A 27,663-nucleotide genomic window follows, 5' to 3' on the forward strand; every position below is an offset into this window, starting at 1 on the left:
AACCTGACACAGGTTAAAACCTCTGTGGACTAGGGAAAAATCAGGTGTTCTTTGTTAACCAAGCCTGTTTTACACAACAGAATTAGTTGGATACAGGACACTGGCATGTCACGTGCAGTCAGGCACAGAGACAGTGTGCCAGCTTTTTGGATCCTAGAGTTGGAAAAGATTCTAAAGGCCACCCAGTCCACTCCATTCTACCATGCAGGAATCACAATTAAAGTACTCTGACAGACGGCCATCCAGAGCCCCACAGACAATTCAAAATGGTGGTTCAAGCTGTCCATCAATCTGAAATCTGAATTATGTGGGTTTATGTGGGAGAAAGGCTAGAGAACATAAGTGGGAAGATGCCCTACTTGTAGACCTCCAAGAGGCATCTGTTTGGTCACTATAGCAAGAAAATGGTAGACTGGAGAGTCCTGTGGTTCTTCTAGCAATCTCATGTATACATTTCTAGTCTAATTAACTACCCACAGCTGTGGTTTGGAGCTATACAGTTGTGGGTGATTGCACAGATTGTTTGGGTGGAATCTATATTTAGTTCTTTTCATCTTTTGCTATGAATTGGGATTACATAAATCTCTCCATAACACTCTGCAAATATTTCATGGAAATGGTGCCTTCTTACTGTTGATAAATCAAGATTTGCAGTTCAAGGCACACAATTTCCTAAGTCAGGTTTTTCTGAATAATAATAATAATAATAATAATAATAATAATAATTTTATTTTTGTACCCCGCCACCATCTCCCCAGAGGGACTCGGGGCGGCTTATAGATATAAAACCAACATACAATAATATCAAATACAAAAACACACAAATAAATGTAAAAGGCATTCAAAATCACAGTCATTATAAAACACTTGAGAAACACAGCAATAAAAACATAAAATGATCTAGGCAAAGTGCACTGAGTGGAACTTGTAAACAAGAAGGAAGTTAAGGTGCTACAAGGTCATGGGATGAGCCTTAGACTGGGGTGAACACTGAGGCTATGTCAAGGAGTTAACCAAGAGGTACAACTGGTCAGAAGAACCCGCTAGTACCAGGGTTTAGTATACAGTGGGCGGTACTTCTTCAAAGGCCTGTTTGAAGAGCCAGGTTTTCAGGCTCTTCCTGAACACTTCCAAGGTGGCAGCTTGCCTAATTTCCCTGGGGAACGCGTCCCCGAGCCGGGGGGCCGCCACAGAGAAGGCCCTCTCCCTCGTCCCCACCAACCGCGCTTGTGACGGAGGCGGAAGCGAGAGGAGGGCCTCCCCCGATGAATGAAGAGATCGTACGGGTTCGTAGGGGGAGATGCGGTCAGAAAGGTAAGTGGGTCCCAAACCGTTTAGGGCTTTGTAGGTCAGCACCTGCACCTTGAATTGGGTCCGGAAGATGAACGGCAGCCAGTGGAGCTCCTTGAACAGGGGAGTAGACTGCTCCCTGTAATTCGCTCCTGTTAGGAACCTGGCTGCCGCCTGCTGAACTAGTTGGAGTTTCCGGGCCGTCTTCAAAGGCAGCCCCACGTAGAGTGCGTTGCAATAATCCAATCTAGAGGTAACTAAGGCATGGACCACCGTAGCCAGATCAGACTTCACGAGGTATGGTCACAGCTGGCGCACAAGTTTTAGTTGTGCAAAGGCCCTCCCGGCCACCGCCGACACTGACTTTACCAGCAAGAGTACCTTTTCCCCCACCAAGCTGTTGCGCTATATGAGTTTGTGCCTACATGTTAGAGTTTGAAAATGTTCCCAAGATAGGGGAAGTTTAGAAATCTATCAGCTGACACTTCAGGAAAAAAAATAAGTAATGTCAGCATATTAAATGCCAATTGTCAGTGTTTACATTAAGATGGAGTCTTTTTGAGCTGTCTGTCTCTAATTCAAGTCCCATATTGCTGAAAAGAAGCAATTCTGTCAACTACTTGGATTTCTTGACTTCCAGATGAAGCTTGAATGGTCTCAACACATTTTGGCAATTCATCAAGAATGATTTTCTGGAGTCATAGAAAATGTTCAGGCATACAAGAACTACCAACTTCTGTGTAGACCTACCCAACTTTTACTATTAAGGCCAGGGCTCTGTCTTGTGAAGGAACAGACATGTACAAAAGACAGGGCCTTCCATACAATGGGACAAACATTTGCTGCGTTTCCCGAAATATTTGATCAAAGCAATATCCGCTATCAATTCTTTCAACTGGTCTTCCAGACAGCATTTCTGCAGGACCAGAGAAACACATTGTCATGAGTTGGAGCCTCACAGTCATCATAAACCTTTTGGAACAAGGTATAATTCTTTCTAGAGAAAAGTAGTCAGCCCTGGAAATCTAAAGCTATATAAACTGACATCTCTTGTAAACAAACATTTCAAGGAAATTCTGGTTTGCTCCTGTGGCAGTCAACAGATTTTATGCATAGAAGCAGCATTGACTATCACTGCCTAATAGTAGGGCCAATACTGTTTCCTGATCATGATAGCGTTTAACTTTTCAGTCTTTGGTAAATCAAAAATGGTAATCATTTTAATTATTACCAGAGATCGATACCTGTGGTGATTATGCCATCCCATCCGGTGGGTAGTAGAGGTCCTCTATTCTAACTTAGATATTGGGGTGCTTAAAAATGCTGTTTCTTTTCCATCCCTAATGGTCCTAAGATAGTACCTTGAGTGACTTGAACTCATTTTTGTTTGCTCACAATGGAGTCTGCAATGGCATACTATAGCAGACCTTGAGTGGCCAAAAACTTGGACGTACAGCTTCAATCCAATACTCCCAAATACAATATATCTATTGACTCAATGTCATTTTCATCAGGTTCAGGATTTCATCAGAATCCACTTTCAATTCCTCAGGCCTACCTTTGATGGGACTAGTAATTGGTCTTTATAAAACTAATAAACTCACATTGTAATGAACTATGGGAATTAGAATATGCCAATTTGAAGATGCCATTTTTCCAAGAATAGCTCTATGGGACAATAAACTCAAGTTGTCCTATAAGCATTTGAAAGAATAATTTGAGAAAAGTCAGAAGGAATACAGCTCAAAGCAATGAATTGACCATATTCTTTCTGGATGGATGAGAATTATGATTTAAAAGAATAAATTGGCACTATTAAAAACCTTACTCAAATTAAGACACTTACTCAAATTAAACCCTCTCAGTAGAAGCAAATTATTATTGAGTGGTTATTATTGGGAATCGGCCAAATGTATTTAAATAAAATTATTTTCTTATTTATGATTTTAGTTATGTTATTTTCATTGGGGATGATGAAACCTAATTGTAAAAATCAAATTTTCCTTGTCAATTACATATTATCAGTGGATAGAGAGAATTTCCTAATTGTATAGTAAATATCTAATTTGTTTGAGATGTTTTCCAATAAAGTGTTGTTTCTGGCACCCTCTTGGATATAAGTCATAGGATCATAAAGTCACAGAACCACAGAGCTGGAAGATAACACAAGACCCAACCAGTCCAACCCAACCCCTTGCCATGCACAGTAAAAGCACAAAGCACAGTAAAAGCACAAAGCACAATCAACATCAAAATTTGAAAATGAACTTTACTTTCAGGTGCCTTCCCTTTCACTCTCCCTAGCTCTTCTAACTTCAGAAGTTCATTGTTTTAGTATCAAAGGCCAGTCAATGATTGAATAACCATTCCAAGATGACCTGGACTCTACAGGAAACTTTCGTATCCTTGGATCCAATGTCTACCACACTGAACAAAATTCAGGCATTTGCACAAAATTTGTTTATGTTGCTGCACCATAAATGGTTTGCCTTTGTTCATCATTTATTTTGTTCCTCATTTGTCATAGAGGACCCTTGGCATTTTCCCTCATGGTTAAAAAACCCTCTATTTCATCTTCTGAAATTTGCCAAATAAAGTTATTTCGACAGCATCATGTATAGGGTATATTATTATAAAGCTAGATTGCTCCCTGGAATCCTATTTCTGAACATTGCAATGAAGCCATTTCAATTCTTTGCACCACCTGCAAATAGACTTAAGGGTTGCCTGAAGGAGAAAAAGTTTATTTTATGTTCTGGACACTTCATCTTTTGCACATTTTATCCCCTTTCTTTTCTTACACACACATGCATAAACCCACAAGGATTTAAATTAGGTGGTATGAAAGCCATACAACTGGCAAAATTCTAATTATATCTGTTTGCATTTTTGACTGCTGGTTTTCTGCAGAGTGCTCTCGGATCAGAGGCCAACTGTACATGGGAAAGAGAGCACTTAGCAACTCCCAGGATCAGCCCATAAACATGAATCCAGAGTTGATCTTTGAACATGGATCTTGAAAGTCAAAGTGATCATTCAAGACCATGTCATTATGGTACATGGAGTTCAAATCCCTCCTGTTTAGCCAAGGATTGTCAGCGGGTGTTTGGCTAAGCCAGTATCAAATGCCCAAAGGAGTGATTTCATTTTAAAATAAACAGCCTCACAGAAGTACTATGGATGAGGGCATTAAAGAAATTAATATAATTAATATACTTTTTGTGCTAGCAGAAATGTAGAAATCACCACGGTAATCTAATTACATTGCAGAGCACAAATTTTAAAAGGTAGCATATAACTTGATTACCTAATTGATTATCTGGGTTAGATTTGGCATGCAAAAGCCTTTTCAAAGGCAGAGGTTCTCGAATTTTGGTTTCCTATAGTAAATAAACCTTTCCCCGTGTCAGTTTTCTCTGCTGTACTCCATTCTGATTCTTCACCAACTTTTTAATATCAGATGAATCATGGAATTTGAATGTGGATGTTCCAGCAATATGGGCCTAAATTTAATTGTTAGTCTCAACTAGAACAGTCATTGACTCACAAGAACTTGCTCAAGTATTGATTTTTAAAATTTCTACTGAGCCTTCTCTAGTTTGGGTCTCACATTTAGGTCTAGGTTTCAGGGCTTAATCTAGACATACCACAAAACCTGGGGTTAGCCCAAAGTAGCAATACTCTGGATTGGCCCCGAAGGTGGCAAAACTCTCTGTCTGTCCCACAACAAGGGCAGGGTGAAGTCCAGATGGGCTAGTTAGGTCCTGTTAAACCTTACTTTTTTCTATCCCTTTTGCCACTTCTGGATGGTCACAGAGCTCCAAATGAGCTCCTGGCCATTGTTTGCTGCTTTTGCTGATACCAGTGGTTTGTTGAAACTCTGGACTTTGTTTAACATGGTGTTCATAGAATCATAGAATCATAGAATCGTAAAGTTGGAAGACACCTCATGGGCCATCCAGTCCAACCCCCTGCAAGGAGCAGGAAAATCTCATTTAAAGCACCCCCGACAGATGGCCATCCAGCCTCTGCTTAAAAACCTCCAAAGAAGGAGCCTCCACCACAGTCCGGGGCAGAGAGTTCCACTGCCGAACAGCTCTCACAGTGAGGAAGTTCTTCCTGATGTTCAGGTGGAATCTCCTTTCCTGTAGTTTGAAGCCATTGTTCTGTGACCTAGTCTCCAGGACAGCAGCAAACAAGCTTGCTCCCTCCTCCCTATGACTTCCCCTCACATATTTGTACATGGCTATCATGTCTTCTCTCAGCCTTCTCTTTTGCAGGCTAAACATACCCAGCTCTTTAAGCTGCTCCTCATAGGGTTTGTTCTTCAGACCCTTGATCATTTTAGTTGGCCTCCTCTGGATGCTTTCCAGCTTGTCAACATCTCCCTTCAACTGTGGTGCCCAGAATTGGACACAGTATTCCAGGTGTATTCTGACCAAGGTAGAATAGAGGGGTAGCATGACTTCCCTGGATCTAGATGCTATACCCCTATTTATGCAGGCCAGAATCCCATTGGCTTTTTTCGCCACCGCATCACATTGTAGGCTCATGTTTAACTTGTTGTCCACAAGGACTCCAAGATCTTTTTCACACAAACATCTGTTGAGCCAGGCGTCTCTCATTCTGTATCTTTGCATTTCATTTTTTCTGCCGAAGTGAAGTATCTTGCATCTCCCTTCAACTTTTTTAAACTTGTTTAACTCTGTTTACTCAGCATTAAAGACCAACATTCCTTGAAAGTTGTTTCAACAATCACTTCGGAAGATCTAGGGCCAGTGTAGATTCTTTCGGGTATCTTGGGAGAGAAAAACAGGCCTGTTAAATACAGCCAGACACTGTTTTATAGGAAACAGTGTCTGGTTGTATTTAACAGGCCTGTTTTTCCTTCTGAGGGAAAAAGCAAACTGCTGCAGCTCCTTCCAGCATGTGTGGTTCATCTTCATTCATTTGCCATCTTGATTCCACTCTGCTGCTATTGGGCCACATCTGTCTGCATTTTCATCTTTGACATATTAGAGGTTACTATTTCTTGTTTTGAAGTGCGCAAATCAAGAAACATCGACAGCCATAGTGTAATTTCAGCCACTGAAATGATGTAAGGAAAAAGAAATATGAAATTAGATTTTCAAGAATCTTCTTGCTAGGAGCAGTTTCCGACTTAACCTGTTCCTTCATTTTATGAAGCATATGAATTCTTAGCAGTGTTTTGCCTCCATGCCAAGAGAAAATGTTTCATTTTGTCCTGGGTGGAGAGGGAACTTTCCAAATTATAGAGTTTGCCAGTACTCTGGAACCTGTTGGATAATTTCTGCTTGATCATGACATGTCCATAACCCATTTCTCCAACTGAAGATGTAATGGTTTTTTGTAGTCTGTAGAGAAGCTAATGTGTGTGTGCTTCTAAGCATGTAGCAGTACAGGGTGTTTGAAAAAGCACTCCCTATTCACCATTTAAATTAAATGGTGAATAGGGAGTTCTTTATCAAACACCCTGTATATTGGTTCAATTTCTGAATAGAGTCTCTGGCCCCTTCTACACTGCCATATAAAATCCAGACTCTCTGCTTTGATAATGTGGGTTATATGGCTATGTAGAGGGGGCCTCTGGATTTTATATGGCATTGTAGAAGCGGCCAAAGAAGAAAATAACAAAAATAAATAAATAACTTTGATTGAGTGGAAACTCAGTAGAATATGATCTAGAATTATAGAATCATATCTGTGATGTGTAGAAAAATCAAAGTATAGAAATATGGATCATTTGCTATCTTTGCTTCTTAATGTCCCTCTTAAAATATTGTTGGCACATTTCCAACTAGAAAGGCTTGAAAATTTCGCCATCATGTACATCATAACCTCTCATTTTTACAGAAATGCATTTGTTTGTTTAGAAACAGTTTGGAAAACAGCAAGGATTCTCACTGTAAAAAATTGAATCTAATACAACACATATGTATTTATAGAGCAAAACAGTTTCAGATTTGTGCCACCAGTATTGAAATATGACTTCATAATATCTCAAGACCATTGATTTTAAAATTGTTATTTTTTCCCTTAATATGATGCTCATCTTCACAGCCAAGTTTTTTTTTTTTTGGCTTTTGTGTACTTTTGTGAATTAAATAATCAGGTCAAAGAATTAGTGTGACAACTGAATCAGTGTGACTACTACAGTCTTTCTGTGCTCTATTGGTAATATAGATTGGGTGTTAGTCCACTTACAAAAGTGTTGTACTTCCAGCAAGTTAAATCCTTTTATGGGAGTTATGATTTCCCACAAACAGGAGAAAGATAGTGGGGAATGATTTCCTGCAGTCAGAACAGCAGACAAACAGTCCTTTGTGGAAGGCAGTCTTTCCTTTCAAGCCTGCAGCTGAAATCTTAGGAGACACTAAGTGGCAGCTGTGGCCAGATCTCACTCGCAAGACCAAGTGATGACAAACTGTGCAGCCCCATGCTGAGCAATGAGGGAACGAGGAAGAGTGGGCGTGCAACTCCACTGTACTTTACATCAGCAAAGCTGCATAATTAAGGTCAGGAACGTACTTAGCTCATGAAGAGACACTGAGCGGCTTCCAACTTGAGAGCAGTAGCCTATATCGCAGGAAGTAACACAGTTTTTCAGTACGACCAAGTTTGCTTTGACTTTGAAAGGCAAAAATGAAGAAAAGAAAACATACATCTGCCAAGAGAAAACTCTGGCTTTTGTAACTGCCAAGCTCATAAACATTCAGCTTTGCTAAGGTCCAAGTGGGATTTTTTTTTAAAAAAAACCCACATTTGCTACATTTACATCTAAGACTTTTATTGAAAGCTCATAGCCGGGAGGCAGGGGTACATATTTACCCCCCCCCCCCCCCGAAAAATTTCAAGTAAAAGAAAAAACAACAACACTGGTTTACTCATGAATTTTAACTGGTTAACCAATTCCCCATGCTAAGTCTGCGAGAAGCAAAAATTAGAACTTCTCCAGAACTGCAAGCACTATCTCAACCATATTTTGATAATTTGATCATTACCTACCTTTCTGCCAATTTACATTGCAATAACAGCAATAACCGACATAGTGACCAAGTTTTGATGTCACTAATGTTTAATCAACATATTCAATGGAAAGATGATGTGTTCCACCAAAACTGACATCAGAATCTGACTCCCCAGGTTAAATCCCTTTAAAAAAAAAAACACGAAAGTTTAACTACAATTTACGGTGTTACCAGGTATACAACAACTATGCTAATTTGTGCTTGTTTTAAAAGTGTATACGTTAATTTCTCTTAAGATATCAAGTATTTTGTGAGTAAATACTTTCCAGATTAAAGGTATTTTATGTAGCTTCTAAAAATGTAATAGTATGTGTGGCTCATAGGTCTTGATTTGTAGATATTCCAATTTAAAGTGAAAATATATGCATAAGAGATTTTTCAAAATGCTGAATCTCTGATACTAATCAACATTTTTGTGAAATTTGAACACAGTTATATATTTTATTATGTGGTTTCATTTGGTTTGTTGTGTGATTTTCAGGTTGTATGGCTGTGTTCTGGCAGCATTTCTCCTGGCATTTCATTTGTTTTTACACCATGTAATTATCTTTAATAGTTTTTGAAATACTATAAAAGAACACCTGAAAATAGTCGTGTTACTCCTCTCTTGCTCTTCCCCCTTTCAGAGCTTCCTCTTATGTCCACCTTCTTGTTCCTCCCACTGAGGTATAAAAGGAAGGCATGAAAGCAGCTGTGTATCATTCCAAACACAGCTGTCTTACTGTGTAGTTGTCTGCTAGCTTGAGTTGCTGTTCTGAGATTTAAAACCCTGTTAGTTGCTGTCAGTGTTTCCTTTCATCCATCTGACTCTAGAAAATGCCTGAATATCTATCAAAGCAACTGAGCATTTTTGAGTTCATGGCAAAAAAGAAAAAGCCAAATATTGAAGACCAAGAAGGCAGCAGGTTGAGAACCATTGCAGCAGCTGATACTGACCCCAAAATATGCACACCAGGATTGCAAGTGAAAACTGAGGAAACATACTCTATTGTCAAAAAACCCCTACCATCATGAAGTTCCTCCTAATGAATTTCCCCCTGTAGTTTGAATCCATTGCTTTGTGTCTGGTGCAACAGAAATTCATCCAAATCCAAGTGCAGATATGTTTATACATGTAACAGGCAGCTGAAAACAAGAGTTGCTTTCAAAATATCTTCAAGACCTCTTTGTGCCTTCAAGGTATTTCTGACTTATGACATCCCTAAAGTGACCCTATCTTAAGGTTTCCTTGGCATGAGTTACTCAAGAATGAGTTTGCCACTGCCTTTTTCTTAGGAGGCTGGGAGAGTATGGTTTGCTCAAGGTTTCTGAAAGGGAGAAGAGCAAGAGATCAATGACGGTTTCAGAGTCATGACAACTTTAGTCTCTCAGAACCGTAGTTAAATACTCGAATCACTACACCATATGAACTCTTTTCATTGGCTGCTGCGAAAAAATAGAAATGCTGGCACTGATTCTTAAATATGGATGTACAGAAGTATATAGTAGGCCTGTGCAATTTCTTTGGAATTATTGTAACTTGGAATTAATTCGGATCTTTTTTGGATTCCAAACGGGGTTCTTTTTTAATATATTTTTTATTGAAGTTTTACCTTATAAGATAGAGTAAATTAACATCAAAAGAGTGAGGACATTTGATTGTATAGAAAGTAGGAAAACTGCGATTACAAAAGGATCAAAAAGGGAGAGAGAGAGAAAAACCTAAAAACAAAAAACCAAGCTAAAGTATCCATATTTTGATATCTATCTATCTATCTATCTATCTATCTATCTATCTATATATATATATCTGGCGCAGTCTGGTTTCAGGCCTATTTCCAATCTCCCCTATTTGGGCAAGGTCTTGGAACATGTGGTTGCTTCGCAGCTCCAGGGATTTTTGGTTGACACTGATTTTCTGGATCCGGCACAGTCTGGCTTTAGGCCGGGGCATGGTACCGAGACAGCCTTGGTCGCCTTAGTCGATGATCTTCGCTGGGAACTGGACAGGGGGAGTGTGTCCCTGCTGGTTCTGCTGGACCTCTCAGCGGCCTTCGATACCGTCGATCACGGTATCCTTCTGGGGCGCCTCGTGGGGATGGGACTTGGAGGTACTGTTCTGCAGTGGCTCCACTCATTCCTGGAGGGTCATTCCCAGATGGTGTCATTGGGGGACACCTGCTCGGCCCCATAACCGTTGTCTTGTGGGGTCCTGCAGGGTTCAGTACTGTCCCCCGTGTTGTTCAACATATACATGAAGCTGCTGGGAGAGATCATCCGGAGTTTCGGGGTGCGGTGTCATCTGTACGCAGATGATGTCCAGCTCTGTCACTCCTTCCCATCTGTCACTAAGGAGGCTGTCCAGGTCCTGAACTGGTGTCTGGCCGCTGTGTCGGACTGGATGAGGGCGAACAAATTGAAATTGAATCCAGACAAGACAGAGGTCCTCTTGGTCAGTCGTAAAGCTGAAAAGGGAATAGGGTTACAGCCTGTGTTGGACGGGGTCACACTCCCCCTGAAGACACAGGTTCGCAGTCTGGGGGTTCTCCTGGGCTCATCGCTGAGCCTGGAGCCCCAGGTCTTGGCGGTGGCCAGGGGAGCATTTGCACAACTAAGATTTGTGCGCCAGCTGCGCCCGTTCCTTGGGCGGTCTGACTTGGCCAAGGTGGTCCACGCTCTGGTTACATCCCGTTTGGATTACTGCAACGCGCTCTACGTGGGGCTGCCTTTGAAGATGGCCCGGAAGCTCCAACTAGTACAACGGGCGGCAGCCAGATTAATAACTGGGGCGGCATACAGGGAGCGTACCACCCCCCTGCTAAGCCAGCTCCACTGGCTGCCGATATGCTACCGAGTCCAATTCAAAGTGCTGGTTTTGACCTACAAAGCCCTAAACGGTTCTGGTCCAACTTACCTGTCCGAACGTATCTCCTCCTATGAACCATCAAGAACACTAAGATCGTCTGGAGAGGCTCTGGTCTCAGTCCCACCTGCTTCACAGGCGCGGCTGGTGGGAACGAGAGACAGGGCCTTCTCGATGGTGTCTCCTCGGTTGTGGAACTCCCTCCCCAGTAACATCTGGCAGGCCCCAACTCTCCTGGGCTTCAGGAAGAATGTTAAGACATAGCTTTGTGTGCAAGCATTTAATGAATAAGCAATATATTGACATGATCCGAATTTAGGTTTATGTGCAATGGTTCCGTGGAAAAGTGGTTTTAAGTAACTATATGTTTTAGCTGACTAATGTATTTTATGTATTTTATGTGTTGTATTTTATTAATAGTTGTTAATGGTTTTAAATGTGTTGCTGTTTTATTGATCTGTTTGGCATTGAATTTTGCCGGTTGTTGTAAGCCGCCCTGAGTCCCCTTGGGTGAGAAGGGTGGGGTAGAAATGTTGTAAATAAATAAATAATAAATATATCTCTGAACAAATGGCGATATAAAAATGCAAAAGTACTTGGCAAAGAAACACACCAAAAAGCAAAAAAGCATTAGCACTAGCTTTAAACACTTTGCGTAAAATCGCTAGGTTAGAAGCAGCTGACATTGGTAATGTTCTAACAAAGAACTGCCAAAAACTGTTAAAGTTAAACTAAACAGCCATTGTTGTTCCAGTACCACAGTTGGAAAATATAATAATAATAATAATAATAATAATAATAATAATAATAATCAGGATTTCCAAGCAGTATGTCATCATTTGGTTAACAGAGAGATATGATAACAGAGAGTTAACAGAGCATTTCATTAAGGCTAGTAATAAATCTTGTTCTTACTTCTAGAATAGTATATTTTTGCTTTTTAGTACATTAAAAATATAAATTACATTAGAATATAAATGCCTGCATTTCAGGCAGAATTATCCTATGGTCTGTTGTATCACTTTTTATTTTAGGAATGTTCTTTTATTATATAAAATAACGGATAATAAATTATAATATGTACGCAGTGAGTCAGAGCATTTCTACAAATATATAGACTAGGATGTCTTAATGAAAATACCAATGTTGAATCCATCCTGTTCTAATTATACTATCTATTGTTCCAGAGGTCATCAATTAAACAGTCTAGCCCCCTGCTTTTCCAGTAAGATATCACAGAGATCTCTATGCTTATTCAGATATTCCTAGTCAAATTTGAAACCCCCACGTTGAAATGGTCTTTCCTTCTAAAAACCTTTTGAAGGGCTCCCAGTCTTTCCTAAACTCAGAAGGGTCTTTTGACTGGAGATACCCTGTCAGAATGTCCATCTCAGCCACCTCCGTCACTTTAACGATCCATTCCTCCATTTCTGGTGTTTTCTCCAATTTCCAGGCTCGTGCATAAACTATTCTCGTAGCAGTTGTCATCAAAGTGAAGAGTTTATTGTGTGGCTTCAGCAGTGATGTGTCTGTTATTCCTAGTAGGAATATTTCTGGGTGCATGGGTATTTTTAGCTTTAATATTTTTTCAATAGTTTTATGGATCTCAATCCAAAAGTTTTTTGCCTTCTTACAAGTCCACCACATGTGGAAAAATGATCCTGTTGCTTGTTTACATTTCCAGCAAGTGTTTTTTTTAATTGTGGTTGCATTTTGGCTAATTTAACAGGTGTCATATAAGACTGATAAAACATTTTGTAGAAATTTTCTAGAAGGGAATAGCTTCTGAAGATTTTTATTGTTACTTTCCAGAGGTATTCCCATTCATCTAAGCTGAGCGAGCGGCCAATGTTTTTGGCCCATTTTACCATACACTCCTTGATATATTCATCTTCTGTGTGTAATTTTAACAGGAGATTGTAGCGCTTAGATAGTTGTTTATATCTTGATTGGGGTTCTGACGTGAATTAACTTTCAAATTTGACGTGTTTGAGCTCATTGATTTAATGGACTCGGAAGTACCTCGGATATATGAGATATATGAGAAAGCGTTTTTAATGCAGCCAAACTTTGTTTGCAGGGAGGAGCAGCCTAGCCTGGGCTTGCCTCCCTGCCCAATCAGTGCTGATGTTTGTGTAAGGGGGGTGGGGGTGGGTTGGACGTCCTGCTTAAGACAACTCTCGCATGCCTTTGAGCCTCATTCCGACCGGGGAAGGGATGAGGGTGGTTTTTTGTTGCTGCTGCTGCTTGCATGTGTTAGAGAGGAGGGAGCCTTTGCAAAAAGAAAGAAGAAAGGAGTGAAACAAAGAGAAGGCATTTATTTTGTGCTTAACAACTCCCGCAGCCTTTGAGCTTCATTTGGGGAGGGAGAGGGCGATGGCTTTTTGCTGCTGCTGCCTGCCTGGCCTGCTGTTGCATGGGACTTAGGAAGGCAGGGAGCCATTGAAAAAAAAGAAGAAAGAAGTGAAATAAAGAAAGAGAAGACATTTATTTTGGGAGACAAAAGGGCTGGGTGGGATTTTTTGGGGAAAGGGGTTGTTTGTTTTTAAAATCTGATGCAGTTTCTTTGCTCTGCCTGTGCACTGGCCAGGCCACACACAAGCCACGTGCTGCTTGCCTGGCAAAGTAGTACTGCATCTCCCATCCTCTGCATAAAGAAAAGGCTGTTCTCTCCCTCCATTTTGGGGAATACAGCAACGTTTGGCCACAAGCCCTGCCTGTGCCTGCCTGGCAAAGTACTGCATCTCGTTCTCTGGGTTCAAGCCCTCAGCCTGTTGTGTGTGTTTGGCCACCAGCTGCACCAAAGCAGTGTGTCTCCCATCATTCCCGGACCCCTCTCTGTGTAAATAAAGAGAACGCTATTCTCTCTTTGTCTGGGGAGCACGGCCACGTTACTGATCCTTCTCTGGGTTCAAGCCCTCAGCCTGTTGTGTGTGTTTGGCCACCAGCTAGTAAATGTGTTCGACCACTGTAGCAAGTTTCTTCAGTTTCATCAGGATAGCTTAAAAAATGAGGGCGGGAGAATCCTCTAAAGTCCCCCCTCTCCAGTCAGTGCTGTTTTTCCCTATTGCGCATGTGTGTCTGCAATTAATGAAGTAATTACTAATATTCAGAAATTTCTGAAAGTTTCAAACTTTTTACCTTCAAATTTTGGAAATGACCTTAGAAACAAAGTGCCTGCGCCCCCTACTTTCGAACAGAGTTTAGAACCATTTTTTTTCTGGATCACACATACCTAGTATATAGGGATCTATCAACAGTAGGGATGCAAGCAATATTATTTTTCATATATTCAGACAAAATGGTATTTGGAAAAGCAACTAAGAAAAAGCAGAAAATCAAGATTCTTCATAGTTTTAGGTATCTTCAGTACAATCTCTGCAGAAATACATATGGTTTTCTGCGCAAACTTTCTCTGCAGGCAAGAGTGGATTTTATTTTAAAAGCAATATTTTCAGCTATCTACCACCACATATTTTTCTGCACCAAAGATTGTCCTGAACAATGTCCCGAAGTTTGTACTGTGCTCAGCAGCAGAAATCATTCATTATTGTACATGAAAACAAAAGAAGTAAAGATTTGCAGGATATCATGAAGGGTTTCTGCCTCCAAGTAGTTTAACAATAACAACAACAAAATGATTTTGGGAAATCTAAATTAGACTTGTTTTGCGTGTTGTCAGAAAAATGCTGAAAAAAATCAAAGTTGGAGCATTCAGAACAGCCTTCACATGATGAGCCACATTTTCCCTTTGTTTTTGAAGTTGAAGGGTGCTGCTTCAGACTCTTCTGCATTTTTGTGACAACACGCAAAACAACTACACACTTTGCTAAAGTTCCAGCTGCTACCAAGGCATGGACTCAACTGAGGAAGGTCAAATTGTACACCTGGGTTGCCCGCCCAGTTCCTTTACCCCCTTTCCTTTCTTAGCCTTTCTACACTGTGCAAAAAATCATTCTCATTGCTTTTGGTATAGACCACATACATAGAGTAGGAGCGAGGTCTTAGATTCTTTGCATCTTTTAGAGAGCTATTTATGTGTGCTCAGGTCTTTCTCATGGAAGGGGAAATTGCTATTTGGATGATGCATGGGGAGATTCCATGAGAGTGTCATTTCCTAGGTTTTTTTAAAACCAAGGAACAAGGACATGATATTTACTGTTGTTTTTCTATAAAGTTTTGCTTAGAATCTTTGTGTAACAAGAAATGTCAGAGATGGTCAAATTTGTTTTTAGAGGTATATATGGATGTGTATTGGCAATTGCCAGTAGAGGGAAATCCTGGAGGACTGCCACTCCTTACTGTGTCGTTCCTTGGAGATGTCTTGCACTTTTATCAACAACACTATAAGGTTTCTTTGGTAATTAGATTCTGTTTTCCCATTTCACAAATTCGTCCTATGTGGTTATAGTGTGTCTGCAGGGCTTATGGCTCACCTGGTATAAATGGCTATACAGTGATCTTTTAGTCAATTTCCCTGGGCTAGTTTTGTTAAAGCTACAAGCAGAAGAGTGAAAAAAGAAGGAACATGATGGCCATCCAGGTATTTTGTTGCCTGATGCTAAGATCAAAGTAGCCTCTCTCCCCATTTGACAGGGTGAAGCCAAATGGGCTGGATATTGAGCCTTTATTCTACTATCAATGGAGAGGCATCTCCCTCCACTAAGACTGAAAGCAGGTGGCTCAGAGCTGTCCTTAGATAATTTTCTGGAGTAGGCAAACAGAATTTTGGTGCCTCCGGGAGGTGGGGCTGCGTGGGGCGGGAGGTGAGGCTGCGTGGGGCAGGAGGCATGGCCGCGCGGGGTGGGAGGCGTGGCCGTGCAGGGCAGGAAGGAAGACATTCCTGGGTGCTTTGCTGAGGAGAGAAGTGGCACCCGCTTCTCTCCTCAGCAAAGTGCCGGGAACGTTTTCCTTCTCACCAGGAAGACGTTCCTGGGAGCTTTGCTGAGGAGAGAAGCGCAGAACGCCTTCCTGGCGAGGCCTTCCTTCCGGAGCCAGAATTTGCCTGAACGGCACCCCCAACAAGATGGCGCCACAGGCAAATGCCTAGTTGGCCTGGGGGGTGAACCGCCCCTGGCTCTTGTGCCTTGCCATTATTTCCCTTGAACTTGTCCAACACCTTCCTGCTATTCCCTGCCCACCAGCCTCTGCTGCCTAATAAAGGCCATACCAAGGGTTGTCACATTTCACTGCCTCAAAACTGGGCATGTAACTTGTATATCATGCCAATTTTTCACATTATAGAGATAATTCTATAATTTATATTACAATTACACAAATTTAGTGCACAAAATATTCATTTTTTCCTTCCAATCTATTTTAATCTCCTTTCCATATTTAGTATAAGCTGCTGATATGAGAGAATTGGTATATAGAGTAATATTTAAAGTGCTGGATTTGGAACACAGGGACCCAAGTTCAAATTTCTACTCAGTCATGGAATTAACCATATCACCATGGGCCACCACTACCTCTCAGCAAGCCTCTCTTCTTTTTTTCACTAACACCACTCTGCCACTCACATTATTCACTTTACCTTACCTCCTGCTTCTGTCTTCACTTTGCACCCTCACAGCATATGCCGCCTTTCTTCTTGCATTCTGCTACTTATGCTCTTCATGTTCCTCACTCTTCCCTCCCTCGTAGTCCTCCTATTCCCTCATGCCTTCACTAATGTATCCTTCCACGCTTGCACAGCTTACTTTCTCTTCCCTTGTGCCTGTTTCTTGTAGAATAGTTTCACATAAAGGTTTCTGCACACTGTGTTGTATATGGCAGCTTCTATTAGGACATTTTTAAATGAAAGCTTCTAATCCAGGCCAAATTATGGTCCAAATGTGCCCTTGGTGATCTGTCAAGAATCCAGCTAAAACCCAGCCAAACAGGCATATCACCAGTAGGCCAAGTTATGGGCCCCTCAAATCCTTTTTTTATTATTTTCTGCCCCCATCCTTGATAACAAATGCTTCTCTTCAGTAGGAAGGAAACTCTTTGTCTTGACAGATATATTAAACTGGATCATTTGTAGTTCAATATTTGTCTTTTTTCATTCTTCAGAAGCAGCTTAACGATAGGCAGCATTTGGCAGTAGGTTTTCAGAATACAGGGCCCTTGTAACCACTGGAGTTTGGTTCCGGGACTCTCTGTGGATACCAAGATCGATAATAAAATGATGTTCCACATATAAAAAGTCAAAATCAAGATTTATTTTTGATATAGTAGAGGGGTGTTTTCAAATCATGTATGGTTGAATCTGTGGATACACAATCCATGGGTACGGAGAGCTAACTGTATTTCAGTTTACTAATGAAACATTCTTGACAATCAGGCAAAGTCTTCCAAAACCTTGTTTGATTTTATGAAAACACACAGTGGCATGTTGGTTGAACTCTTGGAAATGATATGACTTTGGGCTATAGCTAACAACATCCTCCAGCCAGCATGGCCAATGCATTTTGTGGATCACAGCTCCAAAAATACATTTTGCAAATTCTAGATTAGGTTTTTTCTGCCACTGCCAGCTGATCATGGGCTGGGTGGGATTGCATGACAAATGGGATGATGTCACCATCAACCTTGTGAAGTGGAATAGGATCCAAGATATCCTGTCAATATTTTTGAGAAATATTGACAGTGCGTATCGTGAATCCTGCTACCCACATGCTATTAATGATATATCTTATTTTACATTTAATAATCTTTCATCAGAACATTTGGGAGTTAAAAGTTTATGACTTTGTATTTGAAAAATGCTATGTTCATTTTCCAGATCTTCTTTTAAATTCCAGTGCAGTGTGTTCTCCCAGCAATGCAACTAATAATGGAAGCCAATTTACAAGCTGGACCAGAGAATGAAAATCAACTCCAGATTCTAAATGAATACATTTATTGAAGACTCGATCAGAGAGAATGCAGAAAAAAAATAAACTTAAAAATGAGAAATAACAGCACAGGATTATCTAACTAGAATGTACCCATCTAACCTAAGCAACTTGAAGGCAGGGAAGGAAGAGTCCACACAGGATGAGGAATATTAAATTCAGATACTTGATGAAAGAAAAGTATATTGACATGTAAAGACAATTGAGTGAAAAAAATAGACCAGCCTCAAGATTCTTTGTGTTTTGGGACTTCATTTTGCATACATGTAATCTGCACACAAACATGGGAGAAAACACATGTACATTATGGAGACAGTGCAAATGTACAACATGTTGCATGCAAAAAGCAGTATTTTTTTTTGCATGAATCACTGCATAGAAAACATGTTTTTGTTCCCGGAAATATCATCCAAAATGTGTTATTAGTGACTAAGCTACAAACATACAGGCCTAATAAAAGTGTATGTTTTCACCTCTGCAGCAAATAACAGCTGTGGGAGGGCACACATTGTTTTCCCTGAGGAGATGCTATGGGGAGGTGATTTTAAAAAACCATCAAATTGCAGTAGTGATAAGGTTTTTGGGGGGAGAGGGAAGAGACATTGGAAGACCCAGTTACAGGTTTCGTATGCTACATAATGTATGATCCTATCAAAAGAAAGCGAGAAGAAACATTGTAAAATGAATGGTGGTTAAGCATTCAGTTCACTTTCATTTGAGAAGGATTATACTATCATCAATGAAACAAATGATAATCAGTCTAAACTGCTTTCTGCTTATATGGAACATCACTGACACATGGATTGGTTATGACAGGTGTTTTTAATGTGATGAGGAGATTGATGTCCCCAAATACACAATGAATATGGAGCAAAGCACTAGGTGCTTCATCACCCTTTGCTATTATAACACTATGATTCCACTGCATCCTATGAAATCCTGTTGCGGCACTCTTTCTCTCTGGCTGAGAATTCTAAATATTATTTCCTAAACTGTAGATCCCAGAATTCCATAGGATGTTGTCATTAAAGTGGAGTGGAATTTAGTCACTGGAAAAAAGTGTGTGTCAGCAATCTTGAGCCAAATGTTTGAGTACATACTGTACATCTTTCCTCCACAGTGATATATTATTTGCTGTCATTAATTCTGGTGCTCTCACAATGTCACCTGAATGTGCGGCAACTGTAAATACTGACAGAGGTAATTTACATCAACAAAGTGACAGCATTTGTATTTGTGTTGAGGTGTGAAAGAAATAACCCCAACAGGTATGTTTGCATGTGTTTAAACAACACGATTGCAATGATTCAATAGGCTGGTGTGATAAAGTCCAGAGTCAGATCACTGATCCATTTAACCCAATATTGTCAACTCTGAATGGCAGTACCTCTCTCAGGGGTCAAGCAGGTTTCTATTCTGCCTTTATGTGGAGATTCCTAGTGTGCTCAGGTGGTTTGCTATATTAATAAGAGGTTATGATGTGTGTATGCATTCAGGGCCGGCCGGAGATATTTTTAAATGTTAAGCGGGGGTGCTAAAAAGCGCCCCCGCCACCGGCCCCGCCTCCCACACCCTGGCCCCGCCCAGCATGCCCTGGCCCCGCCTCCCACGCTGCGTGGGAGGCGGGGCCAGGGCGAATAGTGCTGGGGGCGAGGCCAGAGTTGGCCCCGCCCCCCGTCCAGCGTGCCCTGGCCGCGACCAGGAAGTAAGGGCAAAATGGCCTATCTGTGCTGTGCGCATGCGCACAGCCAGATAGGCCTTTTTGCCCTTACTTCCTGGTCGCGGCCGCCGATCGCCCGGGCGATCGGCGGCCGCGACCAGGAACTAAGGCCAAATGGCCTATCTGTGCTGTGCGCATGCGCACTGCCAGATAGGCCATTTTGCCCTTAGTTTGTCGACTAAGGGCAAAATGGCCTATCTGGCAGTGCGCATGCGCACAGCACAGATAGGCCATTTGGCCCTTACTTCCTGGTCGCGGCCGCCGATCGCCCGGGCGATCGGTGGCCGCGACCAGGAGGTAAGGGCCAAATGGGCTATCTGTGCTGTGCGCATGCGCACTGCTAGATAGGCCATTTTGCCCTTAGTCGACAAACTAAGGGCAAAATGGCTTATCTGGCAGTGCGCATGCGCACAGCCAGATAGGCCATTTTGCCCTTAGTTTGTCGACTAAGGGCAAAATGACATATCTGTTTTCAGCGGTTTGGCGCGGGCGTGGGGATTGAAGCCCCGCGCGGCCGCGCCAACACCGGAGGCGTCGGTGGCGCTACGGGCCGCTGTCGACGCCTCGACAGCGCCCCTAGCGGCCAGCGCCCGAGGCGGCCGCGTCAGCGGCCTCGTATAATCAACCGGCCCTGTATGCATTTAATGAAACTTGAGATGCTATCATTTAGTGAGAAGAAACTATGAAGGACTCAAATTGCTCTGGAAACAAAGCCTACTGAAGTTGATTTGTTATATGCTCCCTGACACAGGCAATGATTCAAACTAACGCTTCCAAAGTAAAGTGGATCTGAAAAAGACTCCCCCCCCCCCAAAAAAAAAAAAAAACATTGACGAGAAATGGGAGATCAGAGCCAGTAGTTTTCTTCTCTTACTGCTGCCGCCACTGCTACTTCCTCCCCTTTGTGTGATTCTGGTGAAAGAAAGACTCTGCTCAATCTGGATTCTGGTCAACAAGTGTTTCATAAGAAGTTCTGAAATAGTAAGCCAAAACTGTAAATGTAATTACAGTATATGTTATTGTTTTTATGATTGTAATTTATACTATATTTGTGGTTTATATGTTTTATTATTTATTTATTTATTTATGATATTTCTATCCAGCCTTTCTCAACCCCAAAGGGAGACTCAAGGCGGCTTTACAAATTGGTAGCTATTTGATGCTTTAACAACCATACAAAATAAAATGACAGTTTTTTAAAAAATTATAAAATACAGTTAAAACACTAAGAAACATTTAAAAACCATACAATCACAGTTAAATCACATAATCCAGCAGCATAAACTAGGCTGTTCCTATAGTCATAACAAGTTGTTTCAAATCTGATTATTGCAAAGGTTCTCTGAAGGCTTGACGACAGAGCCACGTTTTTACTCTCTTACAGGGGATCAGGAGGGAGCATTGTAATGCAGCATTGAATTATTTCCAATTTAGAAGCCGCTCTGAGTCCCCTTCAGGGTTGAGATACAGTGAGGTAAAAATACAGAAAATAAAAAAAATAATCCACTGGACCAACTGCCCTTCATCAACTAAGCTCCTTCTTGGTTAGAAGCAGATAGGGTAAATTTTCATTTCTAGGAGACATGAGGTGCTGATTCATTACATTATTCATGGTTTTAGTCACTAATAAGCTAACCATGGGTAGTGGTTTGAGTACAGCTCAGGAAACCAGGGTTTGAATCCCTGCTTAGCCATGAAACGCATTGGGCAATCACACTCTCTCAGCTTCAGGAGGGGGCAATGATATACCCCCCTCTGAACAAATCCTGCCAAGAAAACCTGAAAACATACAGTCACAACTATTGAAGTGTATGGCATTGGTGTTTAGGGTTAGCTCTTTCAGTAGGCAGAATTCTATCTTGTTCCACATTTTGGGAAGTAAAATCTCTTGAGTTTTGTGTGTGTGTGAGAGAGAGAGAGTGAGAGAGAGAGAGATAGGTTTTCATTATTTTTCTTCTGAATACAGTTTGCACAAAGCACTTAAGTTTGAAATTTTATCAGTATTCTCCAGAACTGCTTTCCCATTTCACTCCTGTGTGTATCTTTTCAGCCATATGTTACATGTAGACAACCATCATAAGATTCCAGACTGAGTATTCTGAGCTGTTTTTGCCATCCAATCTTCTCAACACACTCCAATGCACTTTTCTTGCACCCCAAGACTGTGACATGCCTCACTGATAAGTTAATCTTCCAACAACCACCACTTGCTGGGAGTAGTGTCAAGCTGGATTCTCTCTTGACTTCATTCTGGGAATGTTCATAAGAAGTAGCCTTGTTCATCACTGATCTAAGCCAAATAGACTTCTTTTTGGAGCTTTTCTGCCGTAGGCTTCATTTCACACTCGTGATAAACGGTTCAGTTTTTTTCTTTCAGGATTGTACTGAATAGTTTTGTCCGGCAATTGTTGGTAAAAACAGTGATCTCACAGAGATAAAATTTGCAATGGTGTTGCCTTATTTTGTCAAATGTTTTTGCGTTCATAACCTATTTAAAAGAGTTATAAGTAAGCATTATCCAAATCACTCAATTGTGTAAGCCAGTTTGACTCAACCATGCTTTGCTTCAAAAAAAAGTGAAAGGGAATCCCATAATATTACTAATTATGGTGAATTAATGGTTATCCCCCCCCCCATTTTTAGAACAGCTAACATTTTGCTTGTTGTTCTGAGGATATTATTACTATTGTCAATATAAATTTGATATTATGAAAATAAAGAAGTTGCATTGGCTGTCCTCATCTCTCAAAATGGTAACAAGGTGAAAAAGTAGACTAGTGACCCATTTCTACTAGCTAGCTACCATATGAGGCTTGTGCATGTGGATTACAGGAAAACAAAGTGGAAAGCAGTGGGAAGGGTTTGGATTGAAAAAACAAAACAAAAGGTGTGGCACCATTTAATTTCAAATACATTTAGTCACCTGGCCTCAGGCAAAGGAGAAACCAAAGCAGAGATAGATGGCTTTCTATATACTGGTACATATTTCTTTCCTCTAATCATCAGTGGTATGCATTGAAAATATAATATTGCACTATGTTATATGTTCGTGTATTTTAAGTGATATAAAACAGTAACCGGATTACATTGGTGATATATAAAGCATAACTAACATGTGATACACACAAAAATGTTTTTATTAGATGTTGCACTAGGAGGTATTCACTAAAGTTCCCAGTGTAACAGTCATAGGGAGGTAGTCTTCAAGCCCAGTTTTATGGTCAAAAGAGATGAGCAGAAACACAACTAGGAAATACATATTATGGCTGTAATTCTGAGGCTAGGACGGGAGAACTGAGGTCACTCTCTCCAAATCTCCAGTAGTTCACTAAATATGATTACAACATTCCTGGGATCAGAGTTACAGTGCCCCATGTAGAGGTATTTCTCTGAATGTGTGGAGATCGTTGAGGGCAGGTTTAACCCATGTAGTCCTCCATTCATTCAGGTGAATAACTGCTAAGTCTTTCAGCTAGGCAATTGCTTCATCCTGATTTATTTTCAGGGCAGGAGGAGTGGGTGAGAAGAGGCTTTACTAATGGAAAGGAGAATGTCCCATATCTTCCAATCTCTCACAGATAAAAAATTGGAACATATGTAGCTGAGCAAATCAGAATGCACTCACACTGGCAAAAATATTAATGATAAAGAAAAGACAAACTATGAGAGGCTGCAGCAGTTTGCTTTTGCCTGAATCTACAGAAAAGAGCAAAAAATGGCTAAATCCTCCCCTCCCCCATTGATTGGATGTAAAATATTTTACCACTTGAATTCATGTTTCAGTAAGCCAAAGACAAAGGGAGAAAGTAGGAGGGAAGAGTTAAAACTAGGACAATTTAAAAGCAACTGAAATGGTGGGATGAGAGAGAATTGGTTGAAAGAGCTGGAGGATGTGATTTCCTGAACTATTGTGGATATGGTGATATTTTCTGATCACCCTATCCACAGTAGCCACATTACAAATCTCCCCCCCCCCCCAGTTTTTCCTATTAGCTTTTGAAATTTTGAACTTTCTTATGGGTTTTGTGAATATTTATGTTTACTAAACATAATTTATTTTCACTTGAAAAAATGCTGAAGCTCCTTTTGAGAATATTGGGCCATTTGTAACTAAGCAGTGCTAAATATAGTGTTGTGCATCACAGCAAAAAATCATTTCTTATCCATCTTCAGTTTTAGGTAGATGCACCATGTCATTATACTCATTCCTCTTAAATATCATTTGCAATTCTCTGGATGTTGTATAAATTACCAAAAAATTAACATTTTTCTTTTTGAAAGATAAGCCACTACTTGTCTTGAGAACCCCTGGGATGCCAACTGTTAGAAAATATTGTGTGGTCCCCCCCCCCCCCCCCCCCCAGATGATTCCCATTGTATTGGGGAATTTCACAATCCCTTCATCCATAGTATACACATCAGGAGAAACACACAGGTATTCTCCTGATAGAAAAGGCTCACCCAAATCTGCACACATTTCTAATGACCTTTGAGATACTGCATCTATCCTGAGTGGCTTTATTTCTGTGCAGTGTGTCAGCCATGCAAACCTTTACCTTAATGAGAGCCTTTCAAAATATTTTGATCAGTGGCTATTTCATAGTCTAATAGTCTAAATTCTTTCCAGCTGCACAGAAGGCTGTGGCCCTGTCTGTCTAAATAGTACGTTTACCTTTACTTTGAACCTTCTTCTTTGATCCATATGTGTGCACTCAGAAGCATGTTTTAAAAATTAGCATTGTTTTCCTTAGAGCTTAAACATCTCAGGAATATGGTTTCAGGTTATGTCATATATGTCTTTATTACAAAAATAAAATCTTGACTACTATTTTAAAGTCCTCATATTTACCAAGATCTTTTGTTTATTTGCTCAATTTTTGTGTTAATCTGCAGCCAGCCTTTCCCAAATATTCCTTTCTTCACAACAATCCAGTATTTATTTTGTTACTGCTTCTGTAGTAGTAACATGCTAACTGACTCAGATTTAGGCTTCTCAGTTTTATCTCTTTTAGAACTTGTGGTTGTTGACATATTTTTTTCTTCGTTTCTTTTTCATGCTTGCTATTTGAATTTAAAATATTTCTGAACTATGCAAGAACAAGCCATTCTGTTGGTATAATTACCACAATCACTGAGCCTGCTCTTTCTTGGCCATCTTTAAACACAGTGCTGCATAATCTGGAATTCAATCATTTATTTCACTGATTGTATGGCCAGTTCATTGCTAATTGCAGTAGTCCTCAGTTTTCCCCACAGTTTTTCCCCATAGTTACTTGAGAAAATTGAGGGCCATGTGTGTTAATGCTTTTTCTCCCTTTAGTAAAAAATAATAACTAAAAAGCCTGAGCAACCAAGAGAAGTGACATTCTAAAGTTTTTGTGTGTGTGTCAAGTCGCTTCTGGTGTGAGAGAATTGGCCTTCTGCAAGGGCGTTGCCCAGGGGATGCCAGGATGGTTTTTTAATGCTTTTACCATCCTTGTGGGAGGCTTCTCTCATGTCTCCAAATGGAGCTGATAGAGGGAGCTCATCTGCGCTCTCCCCAGGTTGGATTTGAACCGGCAACCTTCAGGTCAGCAACCCAACCTTCAAGTCATCAGTCCTGCTGGCAGAAGGGTTTTACCCACTGTGCCACCAGAGGCTCCTACAATCTAAAGTGAATATTCGTGTTGGTAGCATAGCAAGTAACCAGGTAAGCATCTACTCTAGATTTGGGCCATCCGTGGCTGCTTTAGTTTGTTTTAAAGAAATAGACAAAACATTCTGGAAACTCAATGACACATGTACTTTTCCCTTAATAATTTCAATGTCACTGCTTGTTTGGAGGCAAAAATAATCTGTATAGCATTTTACAGCCATTTTAAAATCTTCTGCTCTATCTGAGATTGTATCAAATACACCATATTTTGTCCCTTCTGTTTAACACAATAATTAAGCCATTTACTTGTATTTGCAAAAATATACAGGGTCAGCAATATATTTTGCGATCCATGTTTTCCCTGTGTTCAGTGAACATACTCCTTTATGGGAAAGCACCACAGTCTAGATAAACTTCATGTTCTAGCAATACACTGTCCAGTTTTGTGCAGACATTTTAACACCAGAGAAACCAAAGAATTTGGATTTCTTCACTTCTGCTGCAGAAAGCAAGAAGGTCTTGTTATAAACGTGTTTGTCTGTTTCTCTTTTCTGTTCCTTTGTCTGTGATTTTCACCTCACTGACCGATACATGCTGTCTCGTATGAAGAACTACTCAGGCATTTTGTGTTGCTTCAGACAAATTGCACAGTTATCTGTCTGACCATGTGATTCTCTTTTTTCCATTGGGTTCTCATTTTCTGCATGTGAGAGATTTGCTGTCTTGAAGCGAATACTAGAAACATGACCAAATAGAAAAAGGGCAAGTAAATTCATACCCCCATACACACACAAACCTTTATCTTTACTTAGCATATTGCAACTTTTAAGTAGTGTGGGTGTAATCATTTGCAGTTATGACTTTTGACTTAACAGTATCTGAAAAAAACAGCACTGCTCAAATATTCACAAGACATTAGACCGGGCTTGGGAATTCCAAGTTCAGCTTCCTTGAGAGTGGCACTCACTGAGCTGACACTGGGCCAGTTAGATGCAGTCTGCCCCCATCATTATAGCACAGTGAATATCACATGTATAAAGTCAATGTGCTTTGAATATCCATAGGCTATCTATGCCCAACTTTCAGTGAACACTTCTGGTCTTCATTTCAGCACAATCAGAGGCGGTCCGACCATAAGACGAAATAGGCATTTGCCTGTGGCGCCATCGTCCCGGGGGCACCATCGTCCTGGGAGGAGGGCACCACTCTCCACCTCCTTCTCTTTCGGGCCTTCCGGCCGGTGCAAACCCACCTTCGCACCACACAAGCCCACCTTTGGGGCCTTCAGATTGTGAGGTCTGTAGGAACTTGGAAGCTAGGTATGTGGGGTTTATATATCTGTAGAAGGTCCAGGGTGGGAGAAAGAACTTTTCTTTGAAGCAGGTGTGAATGTTGTAATTAATCACCTTGATTAGCATTTAATGGCCCTGTGGTTTCAAGGCCTGGCTTTTTCTTGCCTGGGAGAATCTTTTTTTTTGGGAGGAGTTAGCTGTCCCTGATTGTTTACTGTCTGGATTTCTTCTGTTTTCAGAGTGTTGTTCTTTATTTATTGTCCTGATTTTAGAGGTTTTTTTTAAATACTGAGGGATATCTGGGTTATCTAAGTCCACACTGCCCTATATCCCTGTTCAATGTTTAGTGCTAAATTTGCAAATATAGTAATTCCTACATAACATTACCATGTATTGAACTGCTTTTTCTATTGATTTGTTGTAAAACATGATGTTTTGGTGCTTAATTTTTAAAATAATAATGTAATTTGATGTTTTATAGGCTTTTCCTTTATACTTCCTTATTATCCAACATTTTCGCTTATCCAACGCTTTTATTTTTCAGTGATTGGTTTGGGGGGGCGCCAAAATTCTGTTCGCCTACACTTGAAAAATACCTAGGGCCGGCTCTGAGCACAATGCTATGTGACAGTTCTTGTCTGCATTTGCTGTTTTAATTCCTTGCTCAATTGTAAGTTTGTGCTTCTTATTCCAGAAAATAACTCACTATGTAAAATACTTTTGGGGGAGAGATGGAGAGATGGTGGAAATGGAGTGGTGAACATAACTTCATGTGCTTTTAGAAAATGTTTTTAGACCAGACCGAGTATTAGGTCTTATCTCTTGTAAGGCATAGTTGTCCCATCAGTTTTCTCAGTTCCTCAGATGAAGCTTCAGTCTATTATTTGTTTTGTTTTGCTCCATTGAGAAGTATGACAAATTGCTGAGGCTGCTCTTACTTGTTTGCAAGGGCAT

At 40.7% G+C, this 27,663-nt stretch overlaps 1 protein-coding gene across 2 annotated transcripts in view; it reads left to right on the plus strand.

Annotated features, from left to right (window-relative positions):
- Nucleotides 1–27,663, plus strand: part of adrb2 (adrenoceptor beta 2) — a 95,281-nt gene that overhangs the window by 17,815 nt on the left and 49,803 nt on the right. The window lies entirely within an intron of this gene.

This window comes from Anolis carolinensis, chromosome 2 (assembly GCF_035594765.1).
Source record: "Anolis carolinensis isolate JA03-04 chromosome 2, rAnoCar3.1.pri, whole genome shotgun sequence".
Lineage (NCBI taxonomy): Eukaryota > Metazoa > Chordata > Lepidosauria > Squamata > Dactyloidae > Anolis > Anolis carolinensis.